The sequence below is a fragment of the Colius striatus genome, chromosome 11, assembly GCF_028858725.1.
Source record: "Colius striatus isolate bColStr4 chromosome 11, bColStr4.1.hap1, whole genome shotgun sequence".
Lineage (NCBI taxonomy): Eukaryota > Metazoa > Chordata > Aves > Coliiformes > Coliidae > Colius > Colius striatus.
Genome location: NC_084769.1, coordinates 160,469 through 176,859, shown reverse-complemented (window position 1 = coordinate 176,859; position 16,391 = coordinate 160,469).

The window sequence follows — 16,391 nt, the reverse complement described above, 5'->3', positions numbered from 1 at the left end:
CATCCCATCCCACCCCTGGGGTCCCATCCCATCCCACCCCTGGGGACTCATCCCAGCCCTGGGGTCCCATCCCATCCCATCCCATCCCACCCCTGGGGTCCCATCCCATCCCACCCCTGATTTCCCATCCAGTCCCATTCCATCCCACCCCTAGGGTCCCAACCGATCCCACCCCTGGGGTCCGATCCCAACCCTGGGGTCCCAGCCAGTCCCATCCCATCCCACCCCTGAGGTCGCATCCCACCCCACCCCTGGGGTCCCATCCCACCCCTGGGGTCCCAACCAGTCCCATCCCAAACCTGGGGCCCCATCCCACCCCTGAGGCCCCATCCCATCCCTAGGGTCCCATCCCATCCCACCCCTGGGGCCCCATCCCACCCCTGAGGCCCCATCCCATCCATAGGGTCCCATCCCATCCCACCCCTGGGGTCCCATCCCACCCCTGGGGTCCCAACCAGTCCCATCCCATCCCAAACCTGGGGTTCCATCCCACCCCTGGGGACTCATTCCAACCCTGGGGTCCCATCCAGTCCCATGCCATCCCACCCCTGGGGTCCCATCCCATCCCACCCCTGGGGACTCATCCCAGCCCTGGGGTCCCATCACATCCCATCCCACCCCTGGGGACTCATCCCAGCCCTGGGGTCCCATCCCATCCCAGCCCTGGGGTCCCATCCCATCCCACCCCTGGGGACTCATCCCACCCCTGGGGTCCCATCCAGTCCCATCCCACCCCTGGGGTCCCATCCCACCCCTGGGGTCCCATCCCACCCCTGGGGACTCATCCCTTCCCACCCCTGGTTTCCCATCACATCCCATCCCACCCCTAGGGTCCCATCCCCTCCCAACCCTTGGGTCCCAGCCAGTCCCATCCCATCCCACCCCTGGGGTCCCATCCCATCCCACCCCTGGGGTCCCATCCCATCCCAACCCTGGAGACCCATCCCATCCCTGAAGTCCTATCCCTGGGGTCCCATCCCAACCTAGGGTCCTGTCCCACCCCTGGGGTCGCATCCCACCCCTGGGGTCCCATCCCAGTCTCATCCCACCCCTGGATTCCCATTCCAGTCCTATCCTATCCCACTCCTGAGGTCCCACCCCTGGGGTCCCATCCCAACCCTGGGTCCCATCCACTCCCATCCCATCCCACCCCTGGGGTCCCATCCCAACCCTGGGTCCCATCCACTCCCATCCCATCCCACCCCTGGGGTCCCATCCCAGCCCTGGGGTCCCATCACATCCCACCCCTCGGGGTCCCATCCCAACCCTGGGGTCCCAGCCAGTCCCATCCCACCACACCCCTGGGGTCCCATCCGATCCCTGAGGTCCCATCCCACCCGTGGGATCCCATCCCATCCATCCCATCCCATCCCTAGGGTCCCCTCCCATCCCACCCCTGGGGTCCCATTCCATCCCCTCCCATCCCACCCCTGGGGTCCCATCACATCCCATCCCATCCCTGGGGTCCCATCACATCCCATCCCACCCCTGGGGTCCCATCCCAACCCTGGAGACCCATCCCACCCCTGAAGTCCTATCCCTGGGGTCCCAACCCAACCTAGGGTCCCATCCCACCCCTGGGGTCGCATCCCACCCCTGGGGTCCCATCCCAGTCTCATCCCACCCCTGGATTCCCATCCCAGTCCTATCCGATCCCACTCCTCAGGTCCCACCCCTGGGGTCCCATCCCACCCCTGAGGTCCCATCCCATCCCACCCCTGAGGTCCCATCCCATCCCACCCCTGGGGTCCCATCCCACCACTGGAGACGCATCCCACATCTGGGGTCCGATCCCAACCCTGGGGTCCCAGCAGTCCCATCCCATCCCACCCCTGGGGTCCCATCCCACCCCTGGGGTCCCATCCAGTCCCATCCAATCCCATCCCATCCCAGCCCTGGGGTCCCATCCCATCCCAGCCCTGGGGTCCCATCCCATCCCAGCCCTGGGGACTCATCCCATCCCACCCCTGGTGTCCCATCACATCCCATCCCACCCCTAGGGTCCCATCCCCTCCCAACCCTTGGGTCCCATCCAGTCCCATCCCATCCCACCCCTGGGGTCCCATCCCATCCCAACCCTGGAGACCCATCCCATCCCTGAAGTCCTATCCCTGGGGTCCCATCCCAACCTAGGGTCCCTTCCCACCCCTGGAGACTCATCCCATCCCTGGGGTCCCATCCCATCCCACCCCTGGGGTCCCAACCAGTCCCATCCCATCCCACCCCTGGGGTCCCATCCCACCCCTGGCGCCCCATCCCACCCCTGGGATCCCATCCAGTCCCATTCCAATCCTGGGGTCCCATCCCACCCCTGAACTTCAATCCTCGGGGTCCCATCCAAACCTCAGGGTCCCATCCCACCCCTGGGGTCCCACCCCTGGGGTCGCATTCCATCCCCGGATGGGACGCCAGGGGTCGGATGGGACCTTAGGGGTGAGATGGCACTGGATGGGACCCCAGGGGTGGGATGGGACCCCAGGGGTGGGATGGGATGGGACCCCAGGGGTGGGATGAGTTTCCAGGGGTGGGATGGGATGGGACCCCAGGGATGGCATGGGATGGGTCCCTAGGGGTGGGATGGGATGGATCCCATCTCATCCCACCCCTTGAGTCCCATCCCAGTCCTATCCCATCCCACCCCTGGGGTCCCATCCCACCCCTGGGGTCCCATCCCACCCCTGGGGACTCATCCCACCCCTGGAGACTCATCCCACCCCTGGGGTCCCATCCTATCCTGTCCCATCCCACCCCACCCCTGGGGTCCCATCCCACCCCTGGAGACTCATCCCACCCCTGGGGTCCCAACCAGTCCCATCCCATCCCACCCCTGGCGCCCCATCCCACCCCTGGCGCCCCATCCCACCCCTGGGGCCCCATCCCATCCAATCCCACCCCTGGGGACTCATCCCAACCCTGGGGTCCCATCCAGTCCCATGCCATCCCACCCCTGGGGACCCATCACATCCCATCCCACCCCTGGGGTCCCATCCCATCCCACCCCTGGGGACTCATCCCAGCCCTGGGGTCCCATCCCATCCCATCCCATCCCACCCCTGGGGTCCCATCCCATCCCACCCCTGATTTCCCATCCAGTCCCATTCCATCCCACCCCTAGGGTCCCAACCGATCCCACCCCTGGGGTCCGATCCCAACCCTGGGGTCCCAGCCAGTCCCATCCCATCCCACCCCTGGGGTCCCATCCCATCCCACCCCTGAGGTCGCATCCCACCCCACCCCTGGGGTCCCATCCCATCCCACCCCTGGGGTCCCAACCAGTCCCATCCCAAACCTGGGGCCCCATCCCACCCCTGAGGCCCCATCCCATCCCTAGGGTCCCATCCCATCCCACCCCTGAGGCCCCATCCCATCCATAGGGTCCCATCCCATCCCACCCCTGGGGTCCCATCCCACCCCTGGGGTCCCAACCAGTCCCATCCCATCCCAAACCTGGGGTTCCATCCCACCCCTGGGGACTCATTCCAACCCTGGGGTCCCATCCAGTCCCATGCCATCCCACCCCTGGGGTCCCATCCCATCCCACCCCTGGGGACTCATCCCAGCCCTGGGGTCCCATCACATCCCATCCCACCCCTGGGGACTCATCCCAGCCCTGGGGTCCCATCCCATCCCAGCCCTGGGGTCCCATCCCATCCCACCCCTGGGGACTCATCCCACCCCTGGGATCCCATCCAGTCCCATCCCACCCCTGGGGTCCCATCCCACCCCTGGGGTCCCATCCCACCCCTGGGGACTCATCCCTTCCCACCCCTGGTTTCCCATCACATCCCATCCCACCCCTAGGGTCCCATCCCCTCCCAACCCTTGGGTCCCAGCCAGTCCCATCCCATCCCACCCCTGGGGTCCCATCCCATCCCACCCCTGGGGTCCCATCCCATCCCAACCCTGGAGACCCATCCCATCCCTGAAGTCCTATCCCTGGGGTCCCATCCCAACCTAGGGTCCTGTCCCACCCCTGGGGTCGCATCCCACCCCTGGGGTCCCATCCCAGTCTCATCCCACCCCTGGATTCCCATTCCAGTCCTATCCTATCCCACTCCTGAGGTCCCACCCCTGGGGTCCCATCCCAACCCTGGGTCCCATCCACTCCCATCCCATCCCACCCCTGGGGTCCCATCCCAACCCTGGGTCCCATCCACTCCCATCCCATCCCACCCCTGGGGTCCCATCCCAGCCCTGGGGTCCCATCACATCCCACCCCTCGGGGTCCCATCCCAACCCTGGGGTCCCAGCCAGTCCCATCCCACCACACCCCTGGGGTCCCATCCGATCCCTGAGGTCCCATCCCACCCGTGGGATCCCATCCCATCCATCCCATCCCATCCCTAGGGTCCCCTCCCATCCCACCCCTGGGGTCCCATTCCATCCCCTCCCATCCCACCCCTGGGGTCCCATCCCATCCCACCCCTGGGGTCCCATCCCATCCCATCCCTGGGGTCCCATCACATCCCATCCCACCCCTGGGGTCCCATCCCAACCCTGGAGACCCATCCCACCCCTGAAGTCCTATCCCTGGGGTCCCAACCCAACCTAGGGTCCCATCCCACCCCTGGGGTCGCATCCCACCCCTGGGGTCCCATCCCAGTCTCATCCCACCCCTGGATTCCCATCCCAGTCCTATCCGATCCCACTCCTCAGGTCCCACCCCTGGGGTCCCATCCCACCCCTGAGGTCCCATCCCATCCCACCCCTGAGGTCCCATCCCATCCCACCCCTGGGGTCCCATCCCACCACTGGAGACGCATCCCACATCTGGGGTCCCATCCCAAGCCTGGGGTCCCATCCATTCCCATCCCATCCCATCCCACCCCTGGGGTCCCATCCCATCCCACCCCTGGGGTCCCATCCCAGCCCTGGGGTCCCATCCAGTCCCATCCAATCCCATCCCATCCCACCCCTGGGGACTCATCCCAACCCTGGGGTCCCATCACATCCCATCCCACCCCTGGGGACTCCTCCCAGCCCTGGGGTCCCATCACATCCCATCCCACCCCTAGGGTCCCATGCCATCCCACCCCTGGGGTCCCATCCAGTCCCATCCCATCCCACCCCTGGGGTCCCATCCCATCCCACCCCTGGGGTCCCATCCCACCCCTGGGGTCCCACCCAACCCTGGGGTCCCAGCCAGTCCCATCCCATCCCACCCCTGGGGTCCCATCCCATCCCACCCTTGGGGTCTCATCCCATCCCTGAGGTCCCATCCCACCCGTGGGATCCCATCCCATCCATCCTATCCCTCCCTTAGGGTTCCCTCCCATCCCACCCCTGGGGTCCTATTCCATCCCCTCCCATCCCACCCCTGGGGTCCCATCCGAACCCTGGGGTCCCATCCAGTCCCATCCAATCCCATCCCATCCCACCCCTGGGGTCCCATCCCATCCCAACCCTGGAGACCCATCCCACCCCTGAAGTCCTATCCCTGGGGTCCCATCAAACCTCAGGGTCCCGTCCCACCCCTGGGGTCGCATCCCAGTCTCATCCCACCTCTGAATTCCCATCCCAGTCCTATCCCATCCCACTCCTGAGGTCCAAGCCCTAGGGTCCCATCCCACCCCTGGGGTCCCATCCCATCTCACCCCTGCGGTCCCATCCCACCACTGGGGTCCCCTCCCATCCCACCCCTGGGGTCCCATCCCATCCCCTCCCATCCCACCCCTGGGGACTCATCCCACCCCTGGGGTCCCATCCCAGTCTCATCCCACCCCTGGATTCCCATCCCAGTCCTATCCCATTCCACTCCTGAGGTCCCACCCCTGGGGTCCCATCCGAACCCTGGGGTCCCATCCCATCCCACTCCTGGCATCCCATCCCACCCCTTTGGTCGCATCCCATCCCACCCCTTTGGTCGCATCCCATCCCACCCCTGGGGTCCCATCCCACCCCTGGGGTCCCATCCCAACCCTGGAGTCACATCCCACCACTGAAGTCCCATCCCTGGGGTCCCATCCCAACCTAGGGTCCCATCCCACCCCTGGGGTTCCACCCCTGAGGTCCCATCCCACCCCTGGGGTCCCACGCAGTCCCATCCCACCCCTGGGGTCCCATCCCACCCCTGGGGTCCCATCCCGTCCCATCCAGTCCCATCCCATCTCACCCCTGGGGTCCCATCCCATCCCACCCCTGGGGTCCCATCCCACCCCTGGGGTCCCATCCCGTCCCATCCAGTCCCATCCCATCCCACCCCTGGGGTCCCATCCCACCCCTGGGGTCCCATCCCAGCCCTGGGGTCCCATCACATCCCACCCCTCGGGGTCCCATTCCAACCCTGGGGTCCCATCCAGTCCCATCCCATCCCACCCCTGGGGTCCCATCCCATCCCACCCCTGGGTCCCATCCACTCCCATCCCATCCCACCCCTGGGGTCCCATCTCAAACCTGGAGTCCCATCCCAACCCTGGAGTCCCATCCCACCCCTGAAGTTCCACCCCTGGGGTCCCATCCCATCCCAACCCTGGAGTCCCATCCCATCCCAACCCTGGCGTCCCAGCCAGTCCCATCCCATCCCACCCCTGGGGTCCCATCCCATCCCACCCCTGGGGTCCCATCCCACCCCTGGGGTCCCATCCCACCCCTGGGGTCCCATCCCAACCCTGGGGTCCCTTCCAGTCCCATCCAACGCCTGAGGTCCCATCCCAACCCTGGGGTCCCATCCCATCCCACCTCTGGGAACTCATCCCACCCCTGGGGTCCCATCCCATCCCACCCCTGGGGACCCATCCCATCCCACCCCTGGGGTCCCAACCCGTCCCATCCAGTCCCATCCCAACCCTGGGGTCCCATCCCACCCCTGAAGTCCCATCCCTGGGGTCCCATCCCCACCTCAGGGTCCCATCCCACCCCTGGGGTTCCATCCGTAGGGTCCCATCCCATCCCAACCCTGGTGTCCCATCCAGTACCATCCCATCCCATCCCACCCCTGGGGTCCCGTCCCAGCCCTTGGTGCCGCAGGGTACCGGTGGGGTTGCCAGGGTTGATGATGCACAGCACCCGTGGGCAGCAGTGCCGGCGGCCCTCGGCCAGCGCCCGCCGCAGCTCACTCAGCGCCAGTGCCCAGCAGCGTTCGTCGTCCAGGTAGTAGCCGAGCTGCACGGCCCCCAGCTCGGCGATGGTGGCCGAGTACAGCGGGTACTGCAGGATGGGCATCAGCACCCGCGTGCGAGAGGGCGCCGAGCCCGTCACCAGCAGCTTCAGGATTGTTTGAGGGCACAGGCATGGCATGATGGGGGGCGACGGGGGGCTGCGGACACGATGGGGGGGGACACGAGGATGGTGAGGGGAGAAGGGGGTGGTGAGGGGCACAGTGTGAGCACAGGGATGGTGATGGTACACGGGGGGGGTGAGGGGACATGCGGCTGGTGAGGGGACACGGGGGTGGTGAGGGGAGAAGGGGAAGATGAGAGGACATGGGGGTGGTGAGGGGATAAGGGCATGTTGAGGGGACACGGGGATTGTGAGGGGACACGGGGCTGGTGAGGGGACAAGGGCGTGGTGAGGGAAGAAAGGGATGATGAGGGGATACCGGGGTGGTGAGGGGAGAAGGGGATGGTGAGGGGACACGGGGGTGGTGAGGGGACATGGGCGGGTCAGGGTACAAGGCGTTGTGGAGGGGACACGGGGCTGGTGAGGGGACAAGGGTATGGTGAGGGGACACGGGTGGGGTGAGGGGATAAGGGGATGGTGAGGGGAGACGGGGATGGTGAGGGGACATGGGGATGGTGAGGGGAGACGGGCATGGTGAGGGGAGAAGGGGAGGTTGAGGGGAAAAGGGGGTGGTGAGGGGACATGGGGCAGGTGAGGGGCCACGGGGCTGGTGAGGGGACACTGGGATGGTGAGGGTACAAGGGAGTAGTGAGGGGAGAATGGTATGGTGAATGGACACGGGGATGGTGAGCGGAGAAGGGGATGGTGAGGGGACATGGGACTGGTGAGGGGAGATGGGGATGGTGAGGGGAGAAGGGGAGGTTGAGGGGACAAGGGAGTGGTGAGCGGACAAGGGGGTGGTGACGGGGCGTGGGGCAGGTGCGGGGACACGGGGGTGGTGAGCGGAGAAGGGGACGGTGAGGGGACATGGTATGGGCATAGGGATGGTGTGGAGCACGGTGTGGGCACAGGGATGGTGTGGGACACTGTACATGGACAATGAGGGGACATTGTGTGGGCATAGGGACAGTGTGGGGGCACAGTGTGGGCACAGGGATGGTGAGGGACATGGTGTCGGCACAGGGATGTTATGGGTCATGGTGTGGGCACATTGATAGTGAGGGGACACAGTGTGGGCATAGGTAAGGTGGGGGGACACGGTGTGGGCACAGGGACAATGAGGGGACACGGTGTGGGTACAGGGATGGTGAGGGGACATGGTGTCCGGGCACAGGGATGGTGGGGGGCCACAGTGTGGGCACATGGATTGGGAGGGGCACAGTGTGGTCATAGGGATGGTGTGGGACATGGTGTGGGTACAGGGATGGTGAGGGCACACTGTGGGCACAGGGACAATGAGGGGACACGGTGTGGGCACAGGGATGGTGAGGGCACACTGTGGGCACAGGGACAATGAGGGGACACGGTGTGGGCACAGGGATGGTGTCGGACATGGTGTGGGCATAAGGATGGTGTGGGACAAGGTGTGGGCACAGCGATGGTGTGGGACACGATGTCGGTACAAGGATGGTGTGGGACACGGTGTGGGCACAGTGACAATGAGGGGACACGCTGTGGGCACAGGGATGGTGTGAGACACAGTGTGGGCACAGGGATGGTGAGGATCACAGTGTGGGCACAGGAACAATGAGGGTCCCATCCCAGTCTCATCCCACCCCTGGAGTCCCATCCCAGTCCTATCCCATCCCATCCCACCCCTGAGGTCCCACCCCTGGGATCCTATCCCATCCCAACCCTAGGGTCCCATCCAGTCCCATCCCATCCCATTCCATCCCACCCCTGGGGACTCATCCCACCCCTGGGGTCCCATTCCATCCCACCCCAACCATTGGGTCCCATCCCACCCCTGGGGTCCCATCCCACCCCTGGGGTCCCATCCCACCCCACCCCTGGATACTCATCCCACCCCTGGGTTCCCATCCCATCCCACCACACCCCTGGGTTCCCATCCCATCCCACCACACCCCTGGGTTCCCATCCCATCCCACCACAACCCTGGGGTCCCATCCCAACCCTGGGGTCCCATCCAATCCCACCCCTGGGGTCCCATCCCACCCCTGGGGTCCCATCCCATCTCAACCCTGGGGTCTCATCCCACCTCTGAGGTCGCATCCCACCCCTGCGGTCCCCTCCCATCCCACCCCTGGGGACTCATCCCACCCTTGGGGTCACATCCCATCCCACCCCTGGGTTCCCATCCCATCCCAACCCTGGGGTCACATCCCATCCCACCCCTGTGGTCGCATCCCACCCTTGGGGTCCCATCCTAGTCTCAATCCACCCCTGGAGTCCCATCCCAGTCCTATCCCATCCCACCCCTGGGGTATCATCCCATCCCAACCCTGGGGTCCCATCCAGTCCCATCCCACCCCTGGGGTCCAATCCCACCCCTGGGGTCCAATCCCACCCCTGGGGACCCATCCCAACCCTGGGGTCCCATCCAGTCCCATCCCATCCCACCCCTGGGGTCCCATCCCACCCTTGGGGTCCCATCCCATCCCACCCCTGGGGACTCATCCCACCCCTAGGGTCCCATCCCAACCCTGGGATCCCATCCAGTCCCATCCCAACCCTGGGATCCCATCCCACCTCTGAGGTCGCATCCCACCCTTGGGGTCCCATCCCATCCCACTCCTGGGGACTCATCCCACCCCTGGAGTACCATCCAGTCCCATCCCATCCCTGGGGTCCCATTCGAACCTCAGGGTCCCATCCCACCCTTGGGGTCCCACCCCTGGGGTCACATCCCACCCCTGGGGTCCCATCCCACTCTCATCCCATCCCTAGGGTCCCATCCAGTCCCATCCCATCCCATCCCACCCCTGGGGTCCCATCCCATCCCACCCCTGGGGTCCGATCCCACACCTGGGGTCCCATCCAACCTCTGGGGTCCCATCCCACCCCTGGGGACCCATCCCATCCCACCCCTGGGGTCCCATCCCAACCCTGAGGTCCCATCACACCCCTGGGGTCCTATCCCATCACACCATTGGGGACTCATCCCACCCCTGGGGACTCATCCCATGCCTGGGAACCCATCCCACCCCTGGGGTCCCATCCCATCCCAATCCTGGGGTCCCATCCAGTCCCATCCCAACCCTGGGATCCCATCCCACCCCTGAGGTCCCATCCCATCCCACCCCTGGGGACCGATCCAGTTCCCATCCCACTCCTGGGGTCCCATCCCATCCCAACCCTGGGGTCCCATCCAGTCCCATCCCAACCCTGGGATCCCATCCCACCCGTGAGGTCGCATCCCACCCCTGGGGTCCCATCCCATCCCACCCCTGGGGACCCATCCAGTCCCATCCCACCCCTAAGTTCCCATCCCTGGGGTCCCATCCCAACCTCCGGGTCCCATCCCACCCCTGGCTCCCACACCTGGGGTCGCATCCCACCCCTGGGGTCCCATCCCAGTCTCATCCCACCCCTGGAGTCCCAATCCAGGTCCCATCCCATCCCAACCCTAGGGTTCCATCCAGTCCCATCCCATCCTATTCCATCCCACACCTGGGGTCCCATCCCATCCCACCCCTGGGTACCCATCCCATCCCACACCTGGGGTCCCATCCCATCCCACACCTGGGGTCCCATCCCAACCCTGGGGTCCCATCCCATCCCACCCCTGGGGTCCCATCCCAACCCTGGGGTCCAATCCAATCCCATCCCACCCCTGGGGTCCCATTCCATCCCACCCCTGAAGACTCATCCCACCCCTGGGGACTCATCCCACCCCTGGGGAACTATCCAACCCTGGTGTCCGATCCAGTCCCATCCCACCCCAGGGGTCCCATCCAGTCCCATCCCACCCCTGGGGTCTCATCCCACCCCTGAAGTCCCACCCCTGGGGTCCCATTCCAACCTCAGGGTCCCATCCCACCCTTGGGGTCCCACCCCTGGGGTCGCATCCCACCCCTGGGGTCCCATCCAGTCTCATCCCACCCCTGGAGTCCCATCCCAATCCTATCCCATCCCACCCCTGGGGTCCCATCCCATCCCAACCCTAGGGTCCCATCCAGTCCCATCCCATCCCATCCCACCCCTGGGATCCCATCCCATCCCACCCCTGGGGTCCCATCCCATCCAACCCCTGGGGACCCATCCCAACCCTGGGGTCCAATCCAGTCCCATCCCATCCCACCCCTGGGGTCCTATCCCACCCCTGGGGTCCCATCCCATCCCACCTTTGGGGACTCATCCCACCCCTAGGGTCCCATCCCATCCCAACCCTGGGGTCCCATCCAGTCCCATCCCAACCCTGGGATCCCATCCCACCCCTGAGGTCGCATCCCACCCCTGGGGTCCCATCCCACTCCTGGGGACTCATCCCACCCCTGGGGTCCCATCCCATCCCACCCCTGGGGACCCATCCAGTCCCATCCCAATCCTGGGGTCCCATCCCATCCCACCCCTGGGGACTCATCCCAACCCTGGGGTTCCATCCAGTCCCATCCCAAACCTGGAGTCCCATCCCACCCCTGAAATCCCACCCCTGGGGTCCCATTCCAACCTCAGGGTCCCATCCCACCCTTGGGGTCCCACCCCTGGGGTCGCATCCCACCCCTGGGGTCCCATCCCAGTCTCATCCCACCCCTGGAGTCCCATCCCAGTCCTATCCCATTGCACCTCTGAGGTCCCACCCCTAAGGTCCCATCCCATCCCAACCCTAGGGTCCCATCCAGTCCCATCCCATGCCATCCCATCCCACCCCTGGGGTCCCATCCCATCCCACTCCTGGGGACCTATCCAACCCTGAGGTCCCATCCAGTCCCATCCCACCCCTGGGGTCTCATCCCACCCCTGAAGTCCCATCCCTGGGGTCCCATTCCAACCTCAGGGTCCCATCCCACCCTTGGGGTCCCACCCCTGGGGTCGCATCCCACCCTGGGGTCCCATCCCAGTCTCATCCCACCCCTGGAGTCCCATCCCAGTCCTATCCCATCCCACCCCTGAGGTCCCACCCATAACGTCCCATCCCATCCCAACCCTGGTGTCCCATCCAGTACCATCCCATCCCATCCCAACCCTGGGTTCCCATCCCGTCCCATCCCAACCCTGGGTTCCCATCCCTTCCCAACACTGGAGTCCCATCCCATTCCACCCCTGGGGTCCCATCCCATTCCACCCCTGGGGTCCCAACCCGTCCCATCCAGTCCCATCCCAACCCTGGGGTCCCATCCCAGCCCTGAATTCCCATCCCTGGGGTCCCATCCCAACCTCAGGGTCCCATCCCACCTCTGGAGTCCCACCCCTGGGGTCGCATCCCACCCCTGGGGTCCCATCCCAGTCCTATCCCATCCCACCCCTGAGGTCCCACCCCTGGGGTCCCATCCTATCTCACCCCTGGGGACTCATCCCACCCCTGGGGTCCCATCCCATCCCACCCCTGGGGTCCCATCCCACCCCTGGGGTCCCATCCCACCCCTTAGTTCCCATCCCTGGGGTCCCATCCCAACCTCCGGGTCCCATCCCACCCCTGGCTCCCACCCCTGGGGTCCCATCCCACCCCTGGGGTCCCATCCCAGTCTCATCCCACCCCTGGAGTCCCATCGCAGTCCTATCCCATCCCACATCTGAGGTCCCACCCCTGGGGTCCCATCACATCCCAACCCTTGGGTCCAATCAAGTCCCATCCTATCCCATTCGATCCCAACCCTAGGGTCCCATCCCATTCCATCCCATCCCACCCCTGAGGTCCCATCCCACCCCTGAGGTCCCATCCCACCCCTGGGGTCCCATCCAGTCCCATCCCAATCCTGGGGTCCCATCCCATCCCTGAACTCCCATCCCTGGGGTCCCATCCCAACCTCAGGGTCCCATCCCACCTCTGGAGTCCCACCCCAGGGGTCTCATCCCACCCCTGGAGTCCCATCCCAGTCCTATCCCATCCCACCTCTGAGGTCCCACCCCTGGGGTCCCATCCAGTCCCATCCCATCCTATCCCTGGGGTCCCATCCCACCCCTGGGATCCCATCCCATCCCACCCCTGGGGTCCCATCCCATCCCAACCCTGGGGTGCCATCCCACCCCTGAAGTACCATCTCTGGGGTCCCATCCCAACCTCAGGGTCCCATCCCAGTGTCATCCCACCCCTGGAGTCCCATCGTAGTCCTATCCCATCCCACCCCTGAGGTCCCACCCCTGGGGCCCCATCTCATCCCACCCCTGGGGTCCCATCCAGTCCCATCTCATCCCATTCCATCCCATCCCACCCCTGGGGTCCCATCCCACCCCTGGAGTCCCATCCCATCCCACCCCTGGGGTCCCATCCCACCCCTGGAGTCCCATCCCATCCCACCCCTGGGGTTCCATCCCTAGGGTCCCATCCCATCCCAACCCTGGTGTCCCATCCAGTACCATCCCATCCCATCCCACCCCTGGGGTCCCATCCCACCCCTGGGGTCCCATTCCAACCTCAGGGTCCCATCCCACCCTTGGGGTCCCACCCCTGGGGTCGCATCCCACCCCTGGTGTCCCTTCCAGTCCCATCCAATCCCTGAGGTCCCATCCCAACCCTGGGGTCCCATCCCATCCCACCACTGGGAACTCATCCCACCCCTGGGGTCCCATCCCATCCCATCCCACCCCTGGGGACCCATCCCATCCCAACCCTGGTTTCCCATCCCGTCCCATCCCACCCCTGGGGTCCCATCCCATCCCACCCCTGGGGACCTATCCAACCCTGAGGTCCCATCTAGTCCCATCCCACCCCTGGGGTCTTATCCCACCCCTGAAGTCCCATCCCTGGGGTCCCATTCCAACCTCAGGGTCCCATCCCACCCTTGGGGTCCCACCCCTGGGGTCGCATCCCACCCTGGGGTCCCATCCCAGTCTCATCCCACCCCTGGAGTCCCATCCCAGTCCTATCCCATCCCACCCCTGAGGTCCCACCCCTAACGTCCCATCCCATCCCAACCCTGGTGTCCCATCCAGTACCATCCCATCCCATCCCAACCCTGGGTTCCCATCCCGTCCCATCCCAACCCTGGGTTCCCATCCCATCCCAACCCTGGAGTCCCATCCCATTCCACCCCTGGGGTCCCATCCCATTCCACCCCTGGGGTCCCAACCCGTCCCATCCAGTCCCATCCCAACCCTGGGGTCCCATCCCAGCCCTGAATTCCCATCCCTGGGGTCCCATCCCAACCTCAGGGTCCCATCCCACCTCTGGAGTCCCACCCCTGGGGTCGCATCCCACCCCTGGGGTCCCATCCCAGTCCTATCCCATCCCACCCCTGAGGTCCCACCCCTGGGGTCCGATCCCAACCCTGGTGTCCCATCCTATCTCACCCCTGGGGACTCATCCCAGCCCTGGGGTCCCATCCCATCCCACCCCTGGGGACCCATCCCATCCGAACCCTGGGTTCCCATCCCGTCCCATCCCAACCCTGGGGTTCCATCCCAACCCTGGGTTCCCATCCCATTCCACCCCTGGGGTCCCATCCCATTCCACCCCTGGGGTCCCAACCCGTCCCATCCAGTCCCATCCCAACCCTGGGGTCGCATCCCACCCCTGGGGTCCCATCCCAGTCCTATCCCATCCCACCCCTGAGGTCCCACCCCTGGGGTCCCATCCTATCTCACCCCTGGGGACTCATCCCAGCCCTGGGGTCCCATCCCATCCTACCCCTGGGGTCCAATCCAGTCCCATCCCATCCCATCCCACCCCTGGGGTCCCATCCCCCCCCTGGGGACCCATCCCCCCCCTGGGGACCCATCCCCCCCCTGGGGACCCATCCCCCCCCTGGGGACTCATCCCACCCAAAGGATCCCATCCCACCCCTGGGGTCCCATCCCATCCCACCCCTGGGGTCCCATCCCATCCCACCCCTTGGGACCCATCCCAACCCTAGGGTCCCATCCCAACCCATCCCATCCCATCCCACCCCTGGGGTCCCATCCCACCCCTGGCTCCCACCCCTGGGGTCCCATCCCACCCCTGGGGTCCCATCCCAGTCTCATCCCACCCCTGGAGTCCCATCGCAGTCCTATCTCATCCCACATCTGAGGTCCCACCCCTGGGGTCCCATCACATCCCAACCCTTGGGTCCAATCAAGTCCCATCCCATCCCATTCGATCCCAACCCTGGGGTCCCATCCCATTCCATCCCATCCCACCCCTGAGGTCCCATCCCACCCCTGAGGTCCCATCCCACCCCTGGGTCCCATCCAGTCCCATCCCAATCCTGGGGTCCCATCCCATCCCTGAACTCCCATCCCTGGGGTCCCATCCCAACCTCAGGGTCCCATCCCACCTCTGGAGTCCCACCCCTGGAGTCCCATCCCAGTCCTATCCCATCCCACCTCTGAGGTCCCACCCCTGGGGTCCCATCCCATCCCAACCCTGGGGTGCCATCCCACCCCTGAAGTCCCATCTCTGGGGTCCCATCCCAACCTCAGGGTCCCATCCCAGTGTCATCCCACCCCTGGAGTCCCATCGTAGTCCTATCCCATCCCACCCCTGAGGTCCCACCCCTGGGGCCCCATCTCATCCCACCCCTGGGGTCCCATCCAGGCCCATCCCATCCCATTCCATCCCATCCCACCCCTGGGGTCCCATCCCACCCCTGGTGTCCCATCCCACCCCTGGAGTCCCATCCCATCCCACCCCTGGGGTTCCATCCCTAGGGTCCCATCCCATCCCAACCCTGGTGTCCCATCCAGTACCATCCCATCCCACCCCTGGGGTCCCATCCCACCCCTGGGGTCCCATCCCACCCCTGAGGTCCCATCCCATCCCTGGGGTCCCATCCCATCCCTGTGGTCCCATCCCAACCCTGGGGTCCCTTCCAGTCCCATCCAACCCCTGAGGTCCCATCCCAACCCTGGGGTCCCATCCCATCCCACCACTGGGAACTCATCCCACCCCTGGGGTCCCATCCCATCCCACCCCTGGGGACCCATCCCATCCCAACCCTGGTTTCCCATCCCGTCCCATCCCACCCCTGGGGTCCCAACCCGTCCCATCCAGTCCCATCCCAACCCTGGGGTCCCATCCCACCCCTGAAGTCCCATCCCTGGGGTCCCATCCCAACCTCAGGGTCCCATCCCACCCCTGGGGTTCCATCCCTAGGGTCCCATCCCATCCCAACCCTGGTGTCCCATCCAGTACCATCCCATGCCATCCCACCCCTGGGGTCCCGTCCCAGCCCTTGGTGCTGCAGGGTACCGGTGGGGTTGCCAGGGTTGATGATGCACAGCACCCGTGGGCA